The 27298-nt window shown below is 34.7% G+C and overlaps 1 protein-coding gene across 3 annotated transcripts in view; it reads left to right on the top strand.

Annotated features, from left to right (window-relative positions):
• beat-Ia (beaten path Ia) overlaps nucleotides 1-27298 on the top strand; it is a 104740-nt gene that overhangs the window by 12722 nt on the left and 64720 nt on the right. The window lies entirely within an intron of this gene.

Genomic DNA, 27298 nt, shown 5'->3' with positions numbered 1-27298 from the left:
CATTCCGTTAATTATACAACTGAGAAGACCACGTTTTTAAATATATACTGAGCAGTGACACAGCGTATATTCGTTTGCGCAAAAGTATTTATAAATGAAGCTTTCGACTCAGTTCTTAATTTGAAAAATGTGTTGTAATAAATTCGTATAAACTTGACTGTAATTCATCCTTAAAAGCGTATTTTTTGCGTAATATTGAACAAATCAGTTTAATTGCATGTAAACACGCACACATACACAAAACCGCAATTGAGCGAAATATAGAATCCCTGAGCTGTTGCAATGATATTGATGAATCAATAATGCCTGCCTATAACAACAACATATACGCAGCTAACGCGCAATGAAACATTCGACTAGTCCGAGACCGGTTGGCAACTAGAACTTTTTGCTTAAAACACTCAACGCATCAGACCTACAAAGGGTTGCGAAGTTTAAAAATTGGAATTGAAATGTAAGCGCGAAAAAAATGTCAATTCAAAAATATGGGATTTAAAAATTTTTAAATCAAAATTTCGTGATTACAAAATAAATTTAAATGTTAATTCTATTATTTTTTTAATACATTATTCGCAACCTAGAGCTGAACCGATTTTTAGCTGTGATTGGAAATTGATCAGTCTTATGTCAGTAATCTCGTATTTATTCAGTAAAAACAAGAAGAACTCAAAATGTATACCAAAATTGCTCGTGAGGATATGAACTGAACTAGACAAAATCTCGTAGGATAGCAACCGTAAATCAATTACATGTATGGAAATGGGCTGTCGACTTGGCTTGTAGTTGTTAACTAGTTGCAAAAGAGTTAATAACTAGTTGATATTACTGCGACACATCACTGCATAACATTTGCAGCTGCACATATTGATTTGAACACATGCATGTAATTATTCCAAGTACGTCAAACAATAATTTGCTTTTAACTAATCAACACTTAGTTATAATTTAATCACTTCTAATGAGTCCATGGAGGTGTGAACAATTGGCAAAGCGTAAAATTTTGCAAACCATCAAAAAATTAGGATAAGAAAGGGCGGTTTTCGGGCGATGTTCGGGCGAAACTGAACATTTAAGACTCTTGCTACTTGCCAGGATCAAAGTCGAGGATATACCTTCATCATTTTTAAAAAAGCTTTTCCACTAAATTTCACTAAATTATCACATATTTCGGAAATCACTATATACGGTATATTGGGGGCAAAAAAGGTCTGGTCTGATTGCACCAACTTTTGACATTACTAAGGTATGCTCAAGAATATATTTTCAATTAATTTTATGAATATATAATTCACGCACTCAACGACATATTCGTCATAACTTTTGTTATAAAAACGAAAATCATCGTACGAGTAAGTATTTATGTATATAGGAAGTATATGGGAGTTTGCGTAATTCGAGAACAAATTTTACACATTTTCGGTACGGTATAAAGTCTACCAGAAATATGAAAATCTTGTATTAGGTATATGGGATATAGAGGTGGAATTGACCCGATTTTATCTATTTTTGGCATTACTATGTATTATTAACAGAAACAGGTGCTCTCTGAGTTTCATTATAGTACCTCACATACAATCCACAATATATATGTTGAAAATCCTGATATTGGTTATATGTGGTAAAATGCAAGTTTTCAGCCGATTTTATTCATTCATGCACCAAAATTAGGAAAAAACGCGTATTAAGATAACTCACCTATTAGCCGATTTATGCGATATTAAGTCAGCCGGAAGTTCAAAAATCTTTCTATTATGTATATGGGGGCTGGCTAAGGGAATTATTCACTTGATTCAACCCATTTTGGACATACAGACATACTATTATCAGAAAAGGATCCTCTCCGAGTTTTTATAATATATCTTACAGATTAACCAATATTTACGATAAAAAGTTCTAAATTTTTTAAACTTTGTTAAACCATTGATGCCGTTCCCCATTACAAAAATTCGTTGTACTAAATAACAGCCTCGCATCTTATTTTATAGATTTCGGTATTTTATAGATTTTTGATTAATAGCTGTTAATGGGTGGGGTCCGATTACGCCCATCTGTAATACTAACCCCGTTTATCTATCTCAAAACTATTATACTCTGTAGCAACGTGTTGCAAGAGCATAAAAATAGAAAAATATTTTTTTTTGGCTATTTCTGTTATGTGTTAATTTATATACTAGTAATTGCTACATACCAAAAAATTTCGAAAAATATTACCATATTATATATTGGTTTTAATTTATATTAGTTATCAGTTGACACTTTTATTATGACCGAAAATCCCCCAACAACTCTTCTACAGTCTAGATATTTCTAGCAAAGTGGCATATTAATCGAAACTCTTTGTCATAATACTGCTAGCATATCGCTGACATCCTGTCTAACACTTAATTTCCATTCGATGTCCATTAATTAATTGCTATTTTTCACTAACAACAACTCTAAAACTTATTTAATCAATACAATAAACTAGCAAATTAAATTTTTTTAGATAGTGTCCGAGTTCACAAAATGTAGACGTTCATTAATAATCAATGAACACAATTGAAACAAAAATTTCTGCTGAAATTTCAATACATTTGTATGTAGTACGATGTGAGCTAGGGGCATTGCCACCAGAAACCCTAATTGGTGGGCGCACTTGAACTCTGAATTTGGGGCTGATAAATGAACTCAATTCAAAAGTGTACGCCAATAAATTTGTGTTTTTGTTATTGATTCCGTTACGAGTATGCCAACTACTCACATCTGGGTTTACGCGCACACACATACATACGAATATGTAGCCAGCTGAGTGCGCATCCTTTGTTATGCTAATTGAACCTCAACGGAGGGCGAGGGCGTTTGAAGCCAATGATTACTGTAATTCCTCCATGGCAAAGGAACAGCTTGATTTAATGATTAGATGATTGATTTGCGTTTTCATGCTTGGTGCAGTAGTTGTGGTTTCTAGCTATGTAATTGTAGGTACATGGGAATATGTATGTATATGGAATTCTGCTGCTAATTGAAAAATAGTAGCATTGCTCGTACACAAATGTGGCTTAATAAAATATGTTCTACATAGAAGATTATTGAAACGAACATGTTTTAAATTTAACACGATTCGATAAAGTAGAATTCTAAATGAGCTGCTTTAATTTATATATTTAACTCAATTACCATATACTTTTTATAGCCCTCGTCGGGATTCTACTCCAGAGCTAACAAATTAGTGTCAAGAAAAAGTAGCATGCCAATTGGAGACAAATATATAGAATAATATGAGTAAGCTATATACACAATGTGAAAAAGTGCGTTTCATGACAGAAGAAGAAGTCATACGACAAGAAAACCAAAATAGTCGGTAATTATAACAGCCAAAGACAGTTCATTCACAAAACTGACATAGCTATAAATTTGCTACATTTTCCAAACTCTCCTCATATCACTAAATTCCTAAAATTTCTGTATCTCTATCTGTACACAGTTGCATTTTAAGACTCATTGCCGTTATTCTACCGAACTGCAAGTGAATTGGTCAGATTTGTTTATCCTCTTTCGTTTCTGTTATTTTGGTATTAAATTGGAAAATTGTTTCAGCATCGTTGCTGCTGGTAATGGCACACTACTATCCCCTGGGCGTACAAGATTTAGCTAGCTACTTTGCGAAAGTGAGTGCAGTGCGAGTGCGGATTAGAATAAACAAGTGATGAAATGAGTGGATGGATGAATAAATAAATGATGAATTCTTCACTTATACATTCAAGTCGAATTTCGGACGATCCTTAGGGAGCGGGTGGGAATATGCCACAAGCTAACCGCAAACAGGCAACAAAAACACTACAAACAATTCTATTATGCTCTTTCAACGTGGATCTGTCTCAAACACTACTGTGGTGCTCTTTTTACTCGTGCGCTTGCATTTTTCCTCACTTGATGTGCTTATCATTTTTCTACAACGCTGCTCAGCTATTACCCCAGAGCTGTGCGCAGCAACCACTTTAATTCGAAACTGCCGTAGAATGATGTCGTTTTACATTTTACTCAAAGGTATTTTGTTAAGTGAAAGTTTATTTTTCATTTCGTTCACCTTGCATGTGTTCTTTAAAGCAAAAAGAGCAGAAAGAGAAGTGAAACAAACAGAGGTATGTTGAAGAGGTAAATTCACAAGCAAATATTTCTGAGTTTTTAGCTAAAACTGAAATGCACACAACAGTTGTTTTGAGCGTGGTCATCAGTTTCACTTCTGGGTATTGAAGAGGAATGACTACTTGTTTTGTGTATTTCAGCACCGTTTAAGCGACAACGTGGCGACAAGCATTGTTGAAGAAGAGCAGTGAAGAGAACTTTAATTTAGCATATACTTTTTTAAAACTCATTTCATTGTAACCTTGTCACAAATGCACACAAGAACGCCAGTGAACTCGTCTACGAAACTAATCATATTTACCTTAAACGTATTTCAAGGGCTATGTACATGCCTAGAGTTTTGGCCGCTTTCTATGAAGAGCTACCATTTGCTTTTCAATATAACTTTGCCTAACTGGTTCCTACTACCGCATACATACTTTTACAGCGCCATTTATGTCTACATTATTATTTTGAGAATTTAGGATGTATACAGTGTCTCTCAAACTGCTAGCTTTTTGGCACCGGATGACATCTTTGGAAGACAACTACTCAACACCCTGTATGTTTAGTATAAAAATTTAGGACGAACTTGGTTTACACTGCTTTATCTTACTGCTATCACCAAGAATATTAGTACAAACGAGCAGGTGTGATCAACAACTGATAAAGAAAGATTGTGTAACCGGTAGCGCCTTGGGCCGCAGATATGTACATACATATGTGTAAGCCTGCTACAAAATGTAAAATATGTGTTATATGCCAAAAAAGGGTACATAACGTATGCTACAAATTTTTTAACTTGGAGACCCAATAAAATATTTATATTAATGATGAGCGTAACCAACTGAGTCGATTTTGCCATGTCCGTTTATGTGTATACTGGCGAACTACTTCCCTCACTTTTTGAGATATCGATCTGAAATTTTGTATTAGTTTCCAATGCAAAGCTACAAACTTCGAACAAATTGTTCATATCGGACCCCTAATATTTATTAATCGGTCAAAATCAAGATAAAAACTCATATAAATATTATTGCCTTATTATTGTAATCTTAATTCAACTTGAAAGTTCTTTATACCAAACAATGTGGCTGGAAAGAACCACCAAAACATTTTCCGTTGGCCGGCTACGTTTTCTGATTAACTATTGTATACATATAGTTGCCATAAGAAATTGCAATTGTGGAAGGTAGCCGAGTTAATTTTTTTCTTATTTTTTCATTGTTGGAGAGAAACCAGTGAAGGTTTTAGGCTTTTCATGAGCAAATGTACAATACAATCAACAAAATATTATACAAACGCACATAATAGCATGGTGTACCTCTGCGTATACACAATCTCCATCAAACAAATGTCGTTTAATTTTCCGTTTTCGACAAAAGGAAACATAGTTTTTGATTAACTCTTCACCTCCTATTGCCAACTAAACTCTTCGACCAATTTACATAAAACGCACACAAAGGCTGGCTGAGCCGACTGCCTAAAATCGTTCCAAAAAATATTAGTGTACGCATCATTGACAATGTTCGGTTGCAACAATTCGCCATGCGCCATCCAGGCCGATGACATGACCACACTGGCATATCCGAACAAACAACCGCAAATTTCCGCCACGAACGTGCTCTGTTGTACGCCGGTTACAGTATGTATTTTCTGTTGTTTTCTATAAACAAACGTGCATTTCGAGTCGTGGGCGCATCCCATTTCAAGCACAAAAACAAAAGCTAAAAACTCGTGTTTGCTGTCCGCTCGCCTGTAATTTCGTCAGAGAGTTTTTGAAACCAAATTTTTAGGTATCCCGTTTCATCAAACTTTCAAAGAACTATGCAACCACTTCACTTCTTTTGTACGTTTAGCACGTATTGCTCGCATTTTATATATATATATATTTACATCACATCATATACACAAAAAACGCAAAATAGCGTAACATCACTTTTCATAAGTTAGAAAAAAAATAACATTAAATAGAAACTACAATATATATTTCATTTTTAAACAAAATTTGAATTTTGGGTCTAACTTGGTTATATGTGATAGTGACAGTCTACCAAGTTCTGAAGTGATTGTGGCATGTTTTCGCAGAAATTCTTTAATCTATTAAAAATCTCTCGTTAAGTAGTATAACACGCAGATCGGTCGAGATTATAATCTAAATATTGCCCTAATTCTCAATATGATTTAAGTAATATTTTTTTATTTCAAATATTTTTTTGCAACCCGACTTGTTCTCTTGGTATATAAAGTCATCTTTTAAGCCCATTTTTGAGCTGCGTGATCTAAATTTATACTCAGCATTTGTAGGTAGGACTCTCTTGTTATTTTGTAATCGCCCATTACCAGATTTCATAAATCACTGTAGCTAAGACGACCCCATACTAAAACATTTTCACCTCCGAACTTTACGGTGTTTTCGCTGCACTTACTTTGTAGCCTCTCATGACTCTTTCGCCAATCTTTTTTGGGAAAACTTTAGTATACCGTCCCTGGCTTTCGGGGATAAATTAGGTATGAGCGGATAGAGAAGATCCTCCAGATCAAGAATATATATAAAGGATAGCGGCGGGAAACTTATAGTTTTCGAGATATTTACGTTTAAAGTTGTAAATTTCAACTATTTAAAGTACGCATTTTTTCGATTTCAAATGAATTATACACTTATATTTTCCACTTCTATATTCACTAACTCTTCACTAATTCATTTGTACGCATTTATTTTACATTATATAGTGCAAAAATAGTTTAATTCAATATTTAAATTATTGATAAATTCTATTAATTCTGACAATAACAAAAGGGTTGCAAAATTTCAAATAACCAGTGTTACCTTATCGACATCTTTTGTAATTGAACTGAAAGAAATGAAAACAGATAATATCCCAAATACAGGAATCTAAAACCTAGAAAAATAAAGTACCAGAGAGCCTTGAGTTAAGTATTATGTTATACCCTCTATGACAATATAACTTTTTCTTGCAGAACTTCTTTTTGCTTGGGCGGCCTTCGGCCACGCTTCAAAAAAAATAACTCTGCTCGGTCCAACACCGGGGTGTACCACAGTTTTTTAGCGTAGAACTCCTTCTTGCGTCTTTGCTCTTAGAATATTTTTCTGCGATTGTACCATACTCCAGTTCTTTTAAATTATCATGAACAAACAGTTTTAGCAAGTCAATGTCTTGGATTTTGGCACTTCACTAATTCAAATTATTGTATATAAATAAGTATAGACCAAAATAATTAATTTAGAAATTTTTCCTTTTTCAGTTTTATTTACTAATAGTTATAAAAATTATTTACACACAGAAACAGTATACACCAATGTTGCTACGGCTCAGGCTCAAGTGATCATCAAACAAGAAAAAAAACGTAAACTTCGGTTGCACCGATGCTATAATATCCTTCACAAAAACAAAGCCACCTTACAATAAAAATAAAAGAACTTTCAATGCAAGCACTTTATTCCGATCGTTCAGTTAATATGGCAGCTACATGCTATAGTGATCTGATCTGAACAATTTCTTCGGAGATTGCTTTGTTGCCTTAGACATTAATCCCTGTCCTGATCCCTGATTTCGTCAAGATATCTCCACTAATAAAAAAGTTTCCTATACAAACACTTAATTCCGATTGTTCAGTTTGTATGGCAGCTATATGTTACAGTGCTCCGATATCGTCCGTTCCGACAAATGAGCAGTTTCTTAGTGAGCGACGGACAAGCGCAAAATTTCCAATCGATAGCTAAAAAAACTGAGCGACTAATTCGCGTATATACAGACAGACAGACGGACATGGCTAAATCAACTCAGCTCATCATGCTGATCATTTATATATATATTTTATACGGTCTTCGACATTTCCTTCTGGGTGTTACAAACTTCGTGGAAACTTTATATACCCCGTTCAGGATATAAAAATATTTAGTCTGCAAGCGAAGCAAAAGCTTACTAATAGTAAAAGCAAGTTTTTAATTGTTGAACTCTTGGAAGAAATATTCAAAGAATAGTAAAAAATGTGATGCGGTATTCAAAGTTTTGTCGGATACTGTATACATAAATGTTTCTTCTACAAGTTTGCTTCCCGTTTTGTTGCTCTTTCATTGGTGTTATTGTTTAATACTATCAAAGGCATATCACTTTTTCCAAAGGACCAAAGCCGCGGGAACATTACTCATATTATTTAAAAAGAAGAAATATATCTTATTTAAATTAGAAATATATGGTAGAATAAGGTAAAACGAAAGTTTATAACTGCGCGCTACGTTAGTAAGTCATAAGCTCTAAAATTAAAGAGTTGAGAGTAGCTGTGTTTGCCAACCTCCTTTATACGATGTCGATAACAGAAGAATGTAAATCCTGCAAATTTGAAAAATGGATCAGTACAGAAATATTTGCGGAAAAAACGAACAAAATTGAGTTTCAATAAATATACTGTAAAAAGAGCATACAGCTTTATTTTTACATAAGCGCAATTTAAGAATTCAGATGAATTTATGCAGCCGTTCTACGTGAAATTAAACAACTTTTATTGCATACTTTTCGGCGATAACCGCAAAAAAAATTTTTACAAGAGAAAAATGTGTGAGAAGTATTTGTATTGCCGATTTAACATGAAAAACGCATATATTTAGTGTTTGTGTGTATTTTCAAGCTACTCGCCGCTGTAAAATATGCAGTCAAGCGGCAAGCGCCACCAACACGATGCAATAATCCATCATGTAGACTTGCGCTCGCTCAGACATTCCTCAGCTACCTTACTTTTGCCGTTGCTCGCTTACTTCTATTTTTGTACTCCCTTCGCTTGCTGAATTGCTGCACGCCAAGCATGCGAGTTGAGACTATGGCTACGCGTGCGGCGGTGCAGCGACGACCACAAATCGCGACACAAAGCCGAACCACTCGAGCAAGCGACGGATACAATTACGATTACACACACCACGTTGCCATATGTACGAATTTTATGCATGTAATGCAATAATAAAAATTGTGTGCATGATTATGGCTGCATTGTGTGGGCATAGCTTTGTTTGTGAACACGAGTGCAGTGATGGAAATTATTGAATTTCAGCTAGAAAACGCACAACTAACGGTACATATGCACACTCAAGAAAGGGTGCACCACGTATCTGCATACCCACATATATACATATATATATATATATATCTATGCATATATGGCTACGGGTTTAGGTGTATTACAAAAGATACGTTGCGGATGACGTAGCAAATTCAAAAGACATTGGCGTTGCTGATAAAATGTCGAAAAAGAACGATAATAATGGGGATGACAGCATACAGATTATGATGATAGCACATTGATGACAAGAAAGACTCGCACACTGTCAGCATGCAAATAAGTGCGAGCTGTTGGAAGGGTTCGGGTCGAATTGTACACATACTCTCATGCAGTTACAACAACAAATTACACAGAAAAACTTCAACTCTGAGCAGCGTTGATACTTGAAGTACAGTGAGATACACATAATATGATCCGTAATATACCCGGACTATACGCGGTATTTATACCAGGTAGTTGTAGCCTAAACATAAATTTTATAAATAAACCAAAATTTAGTCAATTGTGACAAGAATAATATTTTGGGGGTAAAAAAAAATATATAAATGTATAAAATGATATAAGCTGAACACAAAATATAAAGCACCTAAACACAAATCTAATTCCGCTATATTTGGTGGCAACACACATCAGAATAGCGAAAGTTTATACCAATGCAAATGTGTAAATACAAGTAAGTGCGATTACACTCGTAGCCAAGTTATAGTGCACACAAAGTAATAAATATGTGCATACAAGCTAAGAAATTGTATTTCATTAAACCCACGATAGTCACCAATAACATCAGCACCGCAGACACCGTCATCACAAAAGACATTGTAATGCAACGCATCTAACTTGTCGCATGCAACATGCCACGCGCTCGAAGGAACCTTTAAAAACTCGACTGCATCAAGAGTAACGCTCAAATCAACTCGCTTGTCAACACAGCTTCACAGCAAAGCAGCAAAGTAGAGCGTAGCTGGCATACAATTTTGAACGTTTCTCACAGGTATAATGCAATTTAGTGCTTACGGTAACGTTATCTGCCATCCCCTAACTACTTCCTCTGTCTCGGCACTGCACATGTATTACTATTTCCTTCGTCATGTGCCCTGCTCATCTGCCAATAAACCACTTTAAGCGCTTCGATGCAAATGCCGCAGAACTTTTTCCATATGCGCCGTACGAAAAGCTTCGCTTTCAAGTAGACACATACACATGCAGTGTATGGGTGTGTGTGTGAGCTTAAGTGGATTTTGTTATTCTATATGTGGTATGCAAATATGTGTGTGTGTGTGGGTCGGAAAGAGGATTTTCATATTAATTTGCCAGCTGCTGCTGCTCAACGCCGTCATTCGGTTGCGAAATTGCAAAATTTTTGTTCAATACAACAAAGACAACAACAAAACTGTCGGAAAAAGTTAAGCAGCAAGCCGCTGCATCACCAAAAGGTGCAAAAGCTGCCACTGCTGCTACCATTTCAGCCCGCTGCCGCAGTGCTTACAAGCTGCGTTGTGCTGAGTAATTTCTTTCGCCAGCAGACAAACGACGTTTAAAGCGCAAAAATGTTTACGAACCTCGCTGCGTTGCTGCCCGTTTGGCATCGCATTATTTTACGCATTTTTAAGTTCAATCAAAATTTTTGCTAGCAAAAACTTAAAAAACGGCCAAATCTTCACTGTTTACATTGCAGCTAAAGAAATATGTCAGGCAAGATATACAGCTTTGGAGCCTCTAAGCTGGCTAAATGCAGCAAGACTCGTCAGTCAACGAGGAACTCTAGGAAGTTCACGAAATGCAAGAAAATTCTAAATAGTCGTGTTGTTTATTAAGTAGAAGGAATTTAAATACAAATTAAATTAATTAATTTTAATTAAGTTTTTGACTTCTCTAACTTGTGTAAGGCTGACATAGAAATCAGCTTTTTATACCCTGAACCCTGAAGTTTGTAAAACCCGAAAGAAAATGTCGGAAACTCTATTAGCTGAGTCGATTTAGCCATGCCCTTTTGTCTGTATATACGCAATGATGTGTCATCACCTTAGTATTTAAGTGATCGGACTACATTAGGGCATACCTGCCATACAAATTGATCGATAAAAATCAAGTGCTTGGAACACTTTTTTATTTGACGAGACAGCTTCACGAAATTTGACATGGATTATTGTCTAAAGCAAGGCTACAATGTCCAAACACATTGTTCAGATCGGACCACAATAGCTTATAGCTTCCGTACAAACTGATCGAACAAAATCAAGATAAAGTTCCTTTTACACCCTTTCATAAAATGCATCTGTGAAGGGTATTATAGCTTCCGGGCAGCCGAAATGAACGTTTTTTTGTGTGGTGCTTCACTCACTTAATAAAAGTAATTTAATTTTTTCGACTGCAAAAGGAAGCAAATATCTGCCAAGCAAAAATAAATTCGGCAAAAGCATAAATCAAGTAATAAGCACCGGCAAACTCGCATATGTATATATATGTATCTATGTAAGCAAAAATAAATAAATTACGCAACAAACGTTAGAAAAAACTCGCGATAAAAGAAACACGGTTCAACAAAAACATGTGTCACTTGCAATTAATTAAAATGTTGACATTTTGTAAGACTTTCTGCAGTAATTATGTGCAGGACAGATGAGCACAAGCGGAATAGCTGGCAGGAGGCAAAGAGCAGTTATATGTAGGGCACAATGCTCGTGCAAAGCCAATAGGTTCTACACCAGTTCAACCGTAAAGCAAAACAAAAACAAGAAAGAACACACACATATCCCTGAATAAGCTCAGTGAAGCAAACAGCTGTCTTTCACTTGCTGCGGCGAGTGATTAGAGCGGAAATGTTGCCATTTACCACATGCTCTCAGCCACACATATGTGTGTGTGTGTTTGGCTGTGCAACAACAAAAGCACTTTCAGCACAAAGGAAAATGAAAGCAAAAACAATTTCCAGCAAACAACCGACATGACACATTCCAGTGGACACTGCATTAATCCCGTAATTAATTAGCAAATTCACCTAACAACAAGACACAATAGGACAAAAGCACTAGCACTGCACACACACACAGACACACACACATTCACCATAAACATACATACATATGTGTAGACATGTTTGTGGGAGTGTGGTGTAGATGGCATCTGTTACTGCAATTGTTGGTGTAAACAAAAGTAAGTGTATCCTCACTTTCTAACAGTTATCACACACCATTTGCTGGGAAACATACACAAATACATATGCGTAAGCATAATCTTAGACACATTGCGAGCAAAGTCAAAACATCAGTTGGCTCGACGACCACTTGCGACCAATTACATTCAATTAGTCACAATGTTTGTGCGGATGCGTGGAAAAAGTAAGATTTATCTTTTAGTAATGAAGAGATTATCAGGTCTTCTTATAAAAATTTAGTGCACACTAGGCTCTTATGTTTAAATAAAAATATATTTAGCGAAGTTTTGCTCCAAGGATTTCAAGTCTAGCACAGGTTATATGAAGTTCAGATGCTTTCTTATTCCCTTATAACATCAATCCTAAACTTTTTGGGTATATTTGAGCGGTTTGTCATAAAATGGTTGATTATTATGAAAAAGTGCTTTTTCGATGCGTTCTTCTTCATTACTTTAATATGAAGAAAACCTCATTCAAAAATTATTGCATTTTGGTGAAAGATTATGATGAATATGCTCTAGCTCAGTTCTGGACGGCCAAAAAAAGTTTAGAGCTGAGAAGAGGGATTACTCGACGAAAATTGTTGCCAAACATAAGAACTTGCAGAAAGCATCGAAATCAGTCATATGATGATAAAAAATATGTTCATTACGACAACCCTAAACGTAAAAAAGCTTCACATATGCTTGACCTGGCCAACAGGCCAAATCAACGGTAAAGCCGAATATCGGTCTGTATTTGGTGAGCGTGCTGTATTATGAGCTACTAGTGAAACCTCTAGTGGGGAACGCTACCGACAACAACTCATCAAATTGAAGTGAGCAATAACCGGAAATCGGGACGGAATTTGGGACTACCATAAACACGGGGCAATAATTTTCCATCATGACAATACGCGAGTCTATCTTGCGGGACCGATTGAACCCTATTTGGAAAACATTAGGTGGAAAGTTTTGCCCAGACATTGTTCCTTCTAAATACCATTTGTACCAAACATTAAGCCGTTACGAAAGAACTCACGATTGAACACCCTTCTGCTTCTAAAAGCCAATATTTCGGTAAGAATCGAATCAATTCTAGTATAATATTAATACAACCATAGGTGCTCTCAAAGGTTGCAAAAGAATACGTCGAAAATGTTTGCACTTAAACCATCCTTCAGCAAATTATAACCTGAACAGGGTATATTAATGTCGCCACTATGTTTGCAACACACAAAAGGAAACGTCAGAGACCCTACAAAATATAAATGTATATAGCGTGACTAACTGAGTCCATTTACCCGACGCTGCTCATTTTCTGGAATCGCCGATATCGGACCCCCATAGCATATAGCTCCCATATAAGCTGAACTATCGGAATCAAGTGTGTGTATGGAAAACCAAATCATTTGATAAGATATCTTCAAAAAATTCGACACTCAGTATTGTGTAAGGCAATAATGCAATCTCAAAAAAAAATTGTTAGAATCGGAATACTACAACATATAGCTGTCATACAAACTGACCAATTAAATCAAGATAAAGATATTTTTATACTAATTTATACTATTAAAATTGCACCTGTAAAGGGTACTATAGCTTCGGTGCAGCCGAAGTTGACGTTTTTTCTGGATTTTTTATTAATCTTAGTACTTCGAAATACTTTTGGGAAGTTTGCCACACAATTAGCTAATTAGCTATCAAATGCCTTTAAAGTCCATAAAGATAAATTAAAAACCAAATGAAATATTTCGAAAGTTTGCAGCGACCCACAAAGAAACTTTTATGAATTCATTTCCGGTCTTGCAAGTCACTTCATTTGCTTGCGGTCATGTAATCACTCAAATACAAAACTCATCGCTATGAATTATTGTGATCGGCCTTAACCTATCGACTTGGAGTCAGAAGGTGTGCGAGTATTTACAAAACTTTGTTGTTTGATGTCTTAAAATAGACTGTAATCATGACCTTACCTAACTAGCAAGATGAGGAAATTGATGTCAACCGGGCGGTTTAGTGGTTCAGCGGTGGCTCAACTGATTTATGCAAACCTTCTATTTAGCTCATTAACGAAAACGCAAACAGCCAAAGTGGTTTGTCATCTTCACATTTTAACATTTTTGGTATTGAGAAACTTTGGAAATGTCAATCATTAGAAGAGAAAGTTTTCAAATATACTACTGCAAACAAGCGCATGGATACACAAAAAATTTTCGTAAATTACAAATAAAGCGAAAACATGTTCAACAACTTTGTGCTGCCGCGCAGCGCTCTGGACCTGTAACATACCTGTGGAATTGCGCACGAGGAGTGAAGAGAGAGTGGATTGTTGAAAGGTGCGTAATTTTCTTCTCAACTTGCTTCAAATTTGCTGATTATTCACACCGCAACAAGCTTTTTTATGTATGTGTGTTTAAGAATGTGCGCAGATTTAAGGGTATCAGCCGAAAATCGTTAAAGCGGTCAGGTGCAAGGTTGATTAGATGCAAAGCGCACGAGGATAGCTCGTAAACATGAAATAAACGACAACAACAGCCATCTTTTAAATCTGGCTGAGCTGAACTTAATCAAAAGTATGCATATCGGTTGCCCTTTTTGATGGTGGGAACCTTTTCGCTTTTTATGCCTCAAATTGCCTTGTCTGCTATCAGATAACTTTTTAACTTTGATTACAACGAAACAAGTGCATATAATGGCCAATAACAGGAAAGATTTTGAGGAAACTAAAAACCACAACAAGAATAATATTACAAATTTATACAATTTTAATTTATAACATAAACATGCTTGAAACATGTGTTTACAAACGCATACTAGTTGATATACTTGTATATGCCTACTATAAATCTAAGGGCAAGAGATTTCAAGGTGTGAGATTGATAATACGGATATGGAATATATGAGTATTGCTTTTTAGTTTTTACGATAATTCTCTTTTTATTTATTACAACACTTTATTAAAAAAATTAAATTAAACGCGGCAATATTTGAACAAACGAAGCGCAAATTTATTTTTTCTTCAGCGACAAAAACACTTCACAAGCATAGCAGATATGCCACACTGCCCCAACAAAGTCAAATGCATCTGCACCTGCGGGCAGTGTTCCACTTCGGAAGTGAGCAACGATTTATAAAAATGTAATACCACTCAAAAGTGACAGCGGCACGCTGCAACATGTCATGGACACGCAGCTTAATTTAATTCGCCGCTTTTTGCACAGCGCCACACTTACGGCGATATCTGCGTCGAATAGAGCCATTAAAGTGTTAACACCTTTTCAATGCCGCACACACGTACAACTCCACATTATGGGCGGGCAATTGACTACAAAAACACATACTACTACAACGCCAACAAAACCAAGAAAAAAATAGATAGCAAAAGGTAGCAGGCAGCAGGCGCAAGACAGTAGCAAAATGTCAAGTGCGCGATGACATGAAATCAAAGTAAAATAAGGTGGTGATAAGCCATGAGACAAAAAGCGAAAGAGTGTAAGAAAAACGCGGCAATTTAAAAGTGTGGCACACAAACAATCGCAGCGTGTGTTGTGAAATGCTGACTACAAGTTTCACACTCGGCGTTGGCTGCGCGCCTGCCTTTTTGGCTGACTGCCTGCATGAATTGTCGTGTCATTTTTCAACTTAACATAAGATTTTGCAAAATGCCATGAATTGCTCTCTCTCTCGTTATGTGCTCTGTGTTTGCCTTCATTGTTCTTCACTCTTGGCAACGGCTGCCTTACTTTTATAATACAAATTTTATGAGCTTAACTACCGACATTTGCTATGCTTTATCTTCACCGTTATGTTTTCGCTTTTGCTATAAAACGGCGTTAAAGTCTTATTTTTATTTATAACAAGCAATTATTATCTTACATTTTTACTCTCGTTAAAGTCGCCACTAACGAGTTGCTCACGTGTATATACGAGACTCTTTAAATAAGAATGAAATTACGTCCAATTACTTATATAAGTCGAGCGGTAGCCCGTTCAATTTGCATAAATACATACATGTGCATATGTGGGTGTGAGTCAGTTGAATAAGTATGTGTTTAAACGGCGACAAACAGTCGTTATTCAAGCCGCAAAATCATGCTTTCGAAGAATTCGCATTCAATAAATTTAAAATTAATTATGAAAATTTTTCCACCAACCCATCATCACACACACATATGGATATTGACTGTCATAAATATCACAGCGATTCTCTGATAAAGCAGCAGGTAATAACCAAATGTAAAACCAGTGAAGCGAATGAACGGATGCGCGCACAGTAATTATTTCTAGTGGGGAAATCACGTGGTGTGCAAAATAATAAAAGTGAAATGCAATCGCACAAATAAATCATTGGTTTCACCACAATTTGCCGCGCTGGCTTTGTGATGGTTTTCCCCGAATTGAGTAACCTCTAACGCACTGGCTCCCCTTTCTGCTGGGCTCAAAGATAGGCTCATCTAAATATTTTAAAACCGTGCGAGTATATGTAAACGAAAAAATGTAAAAAAAGCCAGTAAGGAAATTCATTTTCGAAAATTAAATAGTGTCAAAACATTTGACGCAATCTTTTACAAATCAGCACTATGTAGTAGAAATGTAGAAAACACAGTAAGTATGGAGGAAATTTGATAAATTTGAGTGAACTTTTTGGTAAAAAATTCTATTTTCAATATAATCCTCTGATTTGATATTCAACTTAACACTTAAGTCTTTTATGCACCCGAGTTAACACGTCTACCTATGTAAAGAAAATGTGTATATTCATTCTATCCGAGTGGACCATTTAATTCGTGGTCAAAAAGTGTTTATGCATGAGGGTTGAACTTACCCGTGTAGAATATAACCGCGTAGAAATGAAGCATTAACATCGTATGAGAATAAGTTACCGACTTAATACTATAAATCCAGAGTTGATATCATAAATATATATCTATAAGCGCGTGTCTTTAAAATACCAATACAATATATGTATGTACGTGGATTCTTTTGGCCAAGAGCATCCAGTCGAGTAGAAATATAATCAATTGTAATGAATATGCTACGCCATCAACAACATGCTTCAAGGCAATTCAATAAAATTAATAATTAATTGAAAATGCATAAATATTTTCTCGCTGATACATATGCAGTTCATGGAAATTTTATTAATTTCAATATACATATGTATGTATGTGTAAATTCGAAGAAGTGAGGATATATGGAAGACTGTCTATCTGCTGAGCCTGCTACAGCTTTAGGGCATAACTGAAAGTACTTTTAATAAAGTGCCGCTTGCATTATTAAATTAAAGCGGAGGAATAGTTGAAATATGTAGTTGATATAAGTAGGCTGGACCTCCCGAGAAGCAATAAGCATTTTACTTAAGGGGTTATTTCCACTTGTGAATTTCAAAAAATCGAATTTTGTTTTTGCTTTTGCATATGTATTTTGCAAATGCATATCTATTTGAGAATATTTTCTGAAAATTTAAAGTTGATGCGGCAAATGTTTTCGGAGATATGAGCATACTATTTGTATGAATTTTTTATTTAGTTTAATCGGATCTCAAAACTTCAAACGTGTTTTTCTCGAGACGCAATTTTCGGGGTCACATGAAATTTTCACCAGCCTTTCTTACATATATTGGTCAGGTAATGCGCGAAAAATAAATAATTATATTACTAATAGTAATATCGTTTTTCTAAGTCTCTCGGAAGTGTAAATTTTGTCATAAAGCACAAATTGTTCTTGGAAGCCACCATTTCGTGAAAAATCAAGTCCTTCGATCATTACCTGTATTCATCTTTAGTTATAATAAACGGATTGCCACTTCAAAAGAGTTCACAAAAAACGCGTTTTTCCGTCCTTCTTAAAATTCTCTAAGTAAAGTAAGGTGTCTAAAGATCGGTGCTACAGGAGTTGATTAATATTAGACTTTAACTGCAAAAGCAACTGTGACTTCAACCACAATTCAGTAATTTGTTATTAAAATTAAGAACTTCGGATACCACCCAGAGAACGAATTATTGAGCCACTTACGAAATTCCGCTTAAACAATTACCAGCTTAAAGCATGTCTATGCCCAGAACAGTTTTTTTCGGCTACTCATGCTTAACGGCCGTTACACACAGTTAAATTTTAAGTAAGAACAAAGAAAGCATTTTTGAAATTCTGGAATAGCATAAATGTTCGCAACATCGCATGCCACATGCCATCAAAGCAAGAAGGCCCGGCCGCAATAAGACGAAAATCATACAAACAAATCGAAAAGCAAAAAACCGGCAAAGCATCGCTGTACCTTGTTCGGTGTCTATTCCATCGAGCAGTCTAAAGGGCGAGAGAAACAAGGATAAACGGTCTTACTGCCACACCAGCAAAGGCAGCTCAGCCACTCACACTAGCCACGAGCATAAGAAGCGAGTGTGCAACGTTGCCGAAACATGTAGGAAAGAACTAAACAAACACACATATACACATGTATAACTATATGTTTGCATATATATATTTTAAAGCGCATAGTAGACCTCCGTAACTTCATTTTCGTGATAGCAGGAATTCGCCATGGTAGGCAGCAAACCTATAAAGTAGGTCGCAATTTCTTCGTCATGTTTCATAGCCTGCGCCTTGTACGTTGCGGCACACAGCTCGGTATAAACGCTTTCGCTCAATCATAACAATAAAGCGTGTAATTTTTAAGCGGTTTCCTCTACTGCCTCTCGAGAGGATTTTAAAGAAAGGAAAATGAAAACCGAGGCAGCCACTTTCACTTGGCATGATTTGATTTACGGCAACTCGCATATCCTGTGAAAAATACTAGAATCTTCAAGATTTTCGCTTCTCTTGCTTAAATGAACAGAATCGAGCAATTGGTTTGATACTTCCATTTGTTGGCTTTTGTGGTTTGCGGTTTATTAGTTGAGTGGTTGGAATGTTGATGTGTTGTGGGTGAAACTGTTATATTACTTCTGATTAAACATACCGTCATACCATTTCCTTGCTTGAGAATGTTTTCAATTCATTATGAAAAATATGATTCGCTGAAATTTAATCGAATTGACTGAATGCCGAATAGTAGTAACTTAAGTTGACTGGTTTATGTAGATGCTTATTTATCGTTTCGATCAACATAAAAAGTTTGACTTTACGAAGCTACAAGAATAAAGTTGCTGTTGCAGTTTTAGGACTGAATTGAACGCAACGATCTCAACGAAATGACGGAATGTATAGTACTCAACAGTCAATATTTAAACTAAAACATACTTTCTTCCGAAAAAAACGATCGGCAAGTGTTTTCAGCATGTGATGATATGCTTACCAAAGTTAAAAGATGCCACCTGTTTAAAATTTTATTTCTAACAAATTTCTCAGCATAATTTGGAGCATCTTAAGCAGAGTTTAACCGATTTCTTGCATCGTTTTATAACTATGGATATGACTTGGATCTACTACCATGATCGTAAATTGAAACAAGAACGTTTACAATGGACTGAAGCTGATTGTTTAGCTCCAATGCAGGTGAAGTCACAACGATCAGCAAAGAAGGTAATGGCATAAGTTTTTTGGAATGCAAAAGGAATTTTGTTGATTGATTATCTGCAGAAAGGTGAAACAATCAACTCAATAATATTGTTGAGCAAGAATAATGAATGAAAAAATTCGTGAGAAACGATCTGGTTTTTAGCACAAAAAAATAATTTTTCAGCAAGACAATGCACCTGCTTACAAAGGTGTTCCAATGATAAAAGTCCGAACTGCTTGAGCACCCACCATATTCATCAGATTTGACTCCCAGCGACTACTACCTCTTCAGAAACCTGAAGCAATTCCTTCGTGGAAAGCGTTTTTCGTTGAATGAAGAAGCTATTACAGCCGTAGGCGGGTATTTTTCCGAAAAGTCATTATAGAAATTGCAAAAAATTATTGAAGGATCATTGGAATAAGTATATTGAAGTAAAGGGAGATTAAAATAAATAAAAACAGTATTTTTTTTTATTTTGAGTCCAATAAATTTTCAACCAACCTGTATGTAAGTACTTAAACCTGCCATAAATTCTGTTACAAGTTCAGGGCGTTATAAAACTGAAACTATAATTAAGTTTTCAAGGAATTTATTGTATTTAATAAGGCATTTACTAAGTGAGCAATGTACAAAATCTTATTCGAAATGATCACCTTTTCCTTTCACACAAGCCCTCAAACCGTTCGGCCATTTATCAATAGCAGCATGCACGGTTTATATTGGTTTTGTTAAGACTTTCCAAATTTCTGTGGGGTATTTAAAAGGCCATTTTCTCCAACTCTGAACACAAATTGTAGTCCAATGGATTCCGACCTGAACTTCCAGGAGCTCATCCGCTGCAACTATGAAGCTAGGAATTTTGCTTTTAAGCCACTGTTGGGTGGTTTTAGCCTTATATGCTGAAGCAATATCTCGCTGTAAGAGTACAAGAGTATTCTTGCTGGTTCACTTTGGTCTCAATTTTGACCACTTTTTCACAGAAGTGAAGAGGTGTAATGCCCTTACCGGAGACTCCAAACCATTGCATCAGGTGGCTGGTAACCACGTTGAATCCTTGGAACACCATTTTTTTCGTCTTTGAAATTTTGCATAGATTTTTTCATTTTGTATATTAAAAACTTTTTCAACAGTGAATATTTATTTCATCTGTATGTGCCTAATTTGCATAAAGCGCATTGTTAGAAGATGTCTAGTTGACCGACGGTAGGCTTTTATGCGGAGATCATCACGAAACAGTCTTGACATTAATCTGGCCGTTATATTCATAGTATTTTCATGTTTCTTGATATCATTTTGTGTTTCCTAAGGGGATTTCTAAAGGATAACAAAAGAAGTATATAAAGTTTAAACTTAGATTTTTTTAGTATGTTTACCGTCGATACAATGAATAAAACAATTTTATTTACAATCTTAAATTTTAACTGTAAAGCACCTATGATACTTGTTATTCTACTCATTGAATTTAATGGCACACCCAAGAATATTTCACTGCTGTAACGAAAAGTTCAACGCACAAAACTTCTTTTCTTTTTAATCAGTTCTTTTTTCCGCGCATTCATTTTGTCAAACAATTTCTTACTTTACTTCCTTCTTAGTTTACTAAATGCTTTTAAGTTAATTAATTAGATGTGAGAATGAAAGATAAGAAAATAAAAATAGTATACTGAAAATTAGTATGTTGACAAAAGCATATCGAGAAAGCAGCAATAATGAGTGAAATGGTTTAACAATGCGGAATGTGTCAAAGTTGAAATAAAATGCCAAATGCAGGTGAATCACACGCTTGCACAGACACACATACATATATGTTCTTCAATTATATGTGATGTCCAGGTATTGTAAATATAAATAAGAGAAGTTTCGTTCGTTATTTTTCAAAACGTATGTTTAGGTGACTTATACCACCCAGCAAACAAACAACCAATCAAGAACATCGCTGGATCAAGAAAGCAAAGCAAAGTGTGAGCTTTGTAAACACTTTCTGCCAAAAGTCGAAAAAATTCATTCAGCTACGTAGCGTTAAAAGGATGAAGGAAAAAATAGTTGGCCGTAACCGTAGTCATTTGATTCTAAATCGTATTACTCTCCGAATCCCAAAAAGAGAAACCCTTAACTTCGCTGCATCAAAGCTATAATACGATGTACAGGTACATTTTTATAGCATAAAAGGGTAAAAAAAGATGTTAATCTGAATTTTGATCGGTCAGTTTGTAGTGCAGCTATATGCTATAGTGGTTCTATCTGAACAATATGTTTGAAGAGTGTAGCCATGCTTTGGATAATAATCAGTGCCAAATTTTGTGAAGAAACCTTGTCAAATAAAAAAGTTTTATCGATCAGTTTGTATGACAGTTAAATGCTGTCCGTACCATAACTCGGGTCCTCTTGAAACTAGCTATTCATAAGCAATCACTATTCAGTGGCATGAAGCTCTGTGTTTTTCTCATATTCAACTAACGAACTCTCTATTTATATTTTTATGTCAAAAAAGTCACACGCAACTCGCAATTCTTGTGAAAACATTTGTTGCTCTATGCACACATGTGGAAATACCTAGAAATGTGCATTTATTTGCGTGCGTCGATGCGTGCCAGCGACATTCATAGCGTCAAAGCTTTGACATTTCAGCGCGAGCGAACGCACAAGTATGCGCGCGAATGAACAGTTTTCATTTTTTTTTGCAGGTTCTTGAAAAGATGAAATGGTGAAAATTGAAAAAAAAACTGGAAATTGAAAAATTACGAAATTGCAAAACTGAAAATGGGGAAAACACGAAATGAATTTATAAATTTATAAAAAAATTTCAATAGAGTAAGAGCATAAACCATTGAAATAAAAAACTAATCAACGAAATATCTTTATTTTTAAGTAAATTATATGAAAAAGTTGGAAGATAAAAGTGCAGCGCGATTGTCTCGAAATAAAATAATATATTAGAAATTTGGCTAATTTGCAATGGGAACTCATGCCTCTGCTAAAAGCTCGGCCTTATTTCTCCAACCACTTCTGATATCTTCACGTGAGATGGCGGGTCTACCGATCCTTAACCGACCCCTGAGCTAACTCAGAGCCCATGTAGAGGCAGTATCTAGCTCTAATTATCACACTAAGTTGCTAATGTTATAAAGAGACTGAGGAAATTTACTAGTTATCACTGCTTAAGGGAGAACCTCTTTTTTTTTTGAGATATTTATTGTATGTTAGATATAATAATAAACATGCCCTATAAGAGATTTGATCAGATTCCAAACCTGGTCCCACGCTGACTATTCACAATAATTTATCTTTAAAACATTTTCTCAAAAGTAGTGTTTTTTTTATTTGGCACAATTCTGACAAAGCTATACAAAATATTTGAAATCTGTATATTGATACTGTTTAAGAAAACTTCATTTCTGGAAAAAAAATTCGATTTTGTAGAGTCTTTTTAGCTTGAAAGACATTGTTAACAAGTAAAGAAGGGTTATGTTCGGGTGTATACTCTTGCAACTTATAAGAATCAAAGCCCGGGAAATTCCTTCGGGTGCTGGCAAAACTTGATATTAAAAAATTTTGCGAAAGAACTAAACATACATTATTTGATGAAATCAGACTAATAACATGCTCCCAGGGTTTCATTGATCACCAATCATATGGAGTAAAGTCACCCGGAAGTACAAAAATTCTTATATTAGGTATATGCGGGCTAAAGCAAGTACTAATTGTACTGCTTTTTTTAGCGCCGCTTTGTCAGATTTTCAAGTATTCAAAAAAGCTTGTAATAAGTACTAAGTAAAGAAAGTTTAAGAACTAGTTAATGAAATACAAAATATAAAAAAAAAAATTGAAAATAGCATGTATAGTCTTGTTTAGCAATCCATCGTCAAAAATAAGCCCGAAATTTTACTTCGAAGGTAGACTACCTCATAATCAAATAATAACTGCTTTATGATTACCTGCAACATAAATCGCGTTGCAGGCGTCGCATGCAACGGCGTACAGTTATGAGCTATCAACAATGTAATTACTTATGTAATCATTACAGGTGATAAGCAGTACAAGCTCATGTTTTAACGCTACTAAGTGAGAAAAGTCAATCGTTTTAATACTTTAGATTAATCTGACGCCTTCAACATATACAAATGAGCAACTACAGGAGCAATTAAGAAAATAGTTGAGCATAAAATAATATCGGATTTCTGGAAATCTCATAAATTTTGAGCTTCGGTAAGAGTAAGAGTATTATTACCGAAGCACTAGCAATGCTTTGAGTTGTCAAACTTATGCAAGTAATCAATTTAATTTATAATAATTAATACGCCGAATTGATTTTGTGTTTCATATTTTCCGTGTTTAATACATTTAATCTAAAGAAAAAACAGTCAAAATTTTATATTTGCTGCCCATAGCACGTATTCCAAACAGCTTTAAATTTAATTCAACCGACTCGGTCTGACTTACATGGCTTACAGATAAGCGAAATATTGAACAACAGTTATGTTATGTACATGTCTATAAATACAGCTCTACATACAAATCTATTGTCCATTCATCAAATATGCTCGATTTATCTTAGCCGGTAAATCTGTGTATTTAATTGCATGTCAGGAGTTGTTGTACAACCACAACACACACCAGCTTTTGTCCGTATGTAAATGGAATGAGAATACTGTGATTATAAACGACTTAATAATCAATATAAGTAATCACATACGTAATCACATATATATGTACATACTTGTATGTACTCTAAATTATTCAGTTTGTAGAGAAATTTCTCATGACAAGCAGTTCCGTTACAGTAAAAGCAATCGTTGCAACAACTGAAGCAGTTGCAAGTTCAATAAGATTGCTAGCAATATTCCCTAATGAATAAGAAAATGAAACTGAAATGGTATAAGGTCAGAATGTGCATGGTTTTGGCAGGGAAATATTTGCTCAAATAAGTTTTAAGGTTAGAGCTTTAAGCTAATATACTACCTTCGATTTAATTTGACTTCTTACCGGAATAAAGAAAAAAGAACTGAAATTATTGATTAAAAGTTTTATTAAACAATAACGTTTTGTAGTCTGAATTGCTTCAGTGCTCACTTTAAATACTCAAGTATTTACTGTTTTAACCAATCAATTACTATTGTATGCTGTAATTTAATTCGCTAAACACTAGATATAGTCGAATAAATTAAGTTGATTTTTTGTGAATTTTTGTAAATTGTTTGCGAAATTACCTGCACATCTACGAGTCAATTTGCATATACATCTTCATATATATATAATATATTTATATACTTGTATATTTATATAAATTCTATAACTAATTACGAAATTTAATATGTAAATATATGTGTTCTTAGCGAGGAATGCATTTGATATGTTTCCGTTAGGTTTTCCATTTCTATTAATATTTGTCACTAATCAACTCGTCAAATTATTTGCACTTATGTGCTTAATAAATATATATATGTATGTGTGTGTATGAAAGATGAAATTAATAATGGAAATTTACTGTCGCACCTAAGTGCGCCCAAACAAACACACGCTCAAACTCGCATGCATCATTTTACAAATTATTTGCATTACTGAAATATAACACCACTAACGTGAAAATCTAATTCCGTGCTAAATTATAATAAATAAGATGAGTTGTGTGAGATAACACACCAGCTATTTATCTGAAGAGCAGCATAAATTCAAATTTAACACTATAGAAGATGAGACTGTCAGCTAAAAAATGCGTTAGTTAATTTAAGTTGAATTAATTTATGTAATTAATGGCAATCGATTAACAAAGAATTTCTGGTATGCTGCATGGTGTTAACGAACAGAAAAATGACTTCTAAAATGCTGACTAGAGTTTATGTGAAATTATTTGAGAAAATGAATGAATTTTTCAAATTATAAGTTTTCTGTAATAAACTAACTATCATCAACCTAAAACTTACAAGAAGTCTTAGTCTTAAATGAAAAATATTTAATGCAAACATTCTGTTAATATTTAAATAAAGATAAAATACTATGTAAAATAACTCCATAATTTTTCAAATAAATAACTTTAGTAAGCTGCATCTCGCATTAAATAAGTGCAATCAGGTTAAGCTATATGGCGTTAAAAAATAAGTTTTGATACTAAAAAAAAACATTTCAGCCCATTTTATGATTACTTGACTCAGTATTGTTCAAGCGTCTTGTACAATAGAACGTTTTGGTCCATTGCAATAAGTCTGGGCGCAAATTAACTCAAAAAACCTCATGGATCGAATTTCCATCTGCGAATCGCTGTAGAGTCGCACAGAAATCGAAGAAATTCTGAAGTAGATGGTTTTTGCTCATGAAAAGTCGAAACGTGGTGAACCGACGCAAACGACAGCGAAGCCTATATTCAAGGTTAGAAAGGTTTTGCTATGTAATTGATGAGATTAGCTGCTTTTCTGCAGCCAAACTAATAATTTGGACCTGCACTGTCAACCATTGGAGCGTATGTGGAAACTAATCGACCAGAAGTGGCCACCTTTTTTTCAAACCTTCAATTTAATACAAAAATAATGGATTTCTTTTTACCTGACCTAATATAATTGAGCTATCATAGTATTTTTACAAATATATTGAAATAAAAATTAACTACATACATACGTAAATTGCTTTACATATACATATGAAGGTGTGTAATTGAAAAATGTGGAATTGCATAACTCATAAATGCATTTGTCAGCAGATTAAGCAATATATTATAATTTCAGTTAGCCTAAAATATGTGATTAAAATTAATCACTTGCATATATTTTCCTCTACTTATATACACTGCATACCCACACAGTGTATGCACATTAGGGTGTTCGTTATTTTTTTGAAATTATTCAATAAATCAAAATAAGCTCTTTATTTTCTATTTCAACCGGGTCTAAGCCTACAACTTTGAAAAGAGAATATTCTAATACAAAATTTTACGCTCTACAAAAAAGTTCTTATTAGTTTTTTCCATAAAAACCTTAGGAGTACTCACACCAGCTTTGTTCATTCGTTGGTCGTTATTAGGTAGTTTTTTACGTGCAATTTGTTTGTGTAAAATTAACCAACTTCCACAGAGTACTGAGTACCAGCCTGGCGAGCTACGCGATATCAACTAAACTAAATTGCCTCATATTTATATTCTATGTTGCTCATACGACAAGGTACACTTGATGTAAATATAACTTTAACTGCGTATAGCTTTTAAAGAAGTGTTTTTATTGAAAAATCTTAAACTGTTTTTTGTAAAGTGGAAAATACTATTAAAATAGACTTTCTTCAAATTTTAGATATACTTACTTAGATTTACTTGCAAAAGAAAAAAAAGAATTCCATCTTAAACAAAATAGAAAAGTAAAATGCTTTAGGTACGGTTTAAATTGAAATAAGGAGCTTGTTTACGTTTTATAACTTTTTTTAGGGCAAAAACTGAAACATCAAATAAAAAATCAACTTGAGAAATAACGAACACCCTAATGCATATACACAACAATTACATAAGCA

The sequence above is a fragment of the Bactrocera oleae genome, chromosome 3 (assembly GCF_042242935.1).
Source record: "Bactrocera oleae isolate idBacOlea1 chromosome 3, idBacOlea1, whole genome shotgun sequence".
Classification (NCBI taxonomy): Eukaryota; Metazoa; Arthropoda; class Insecta; order Diptera; family Tephritidae; genus Bactrocera; species Bactrocera oleae.
Note: the sequence above shows the minus strand (reverse complement) of the source record. Positions and strands in the feature narration are given on the sequence as shown.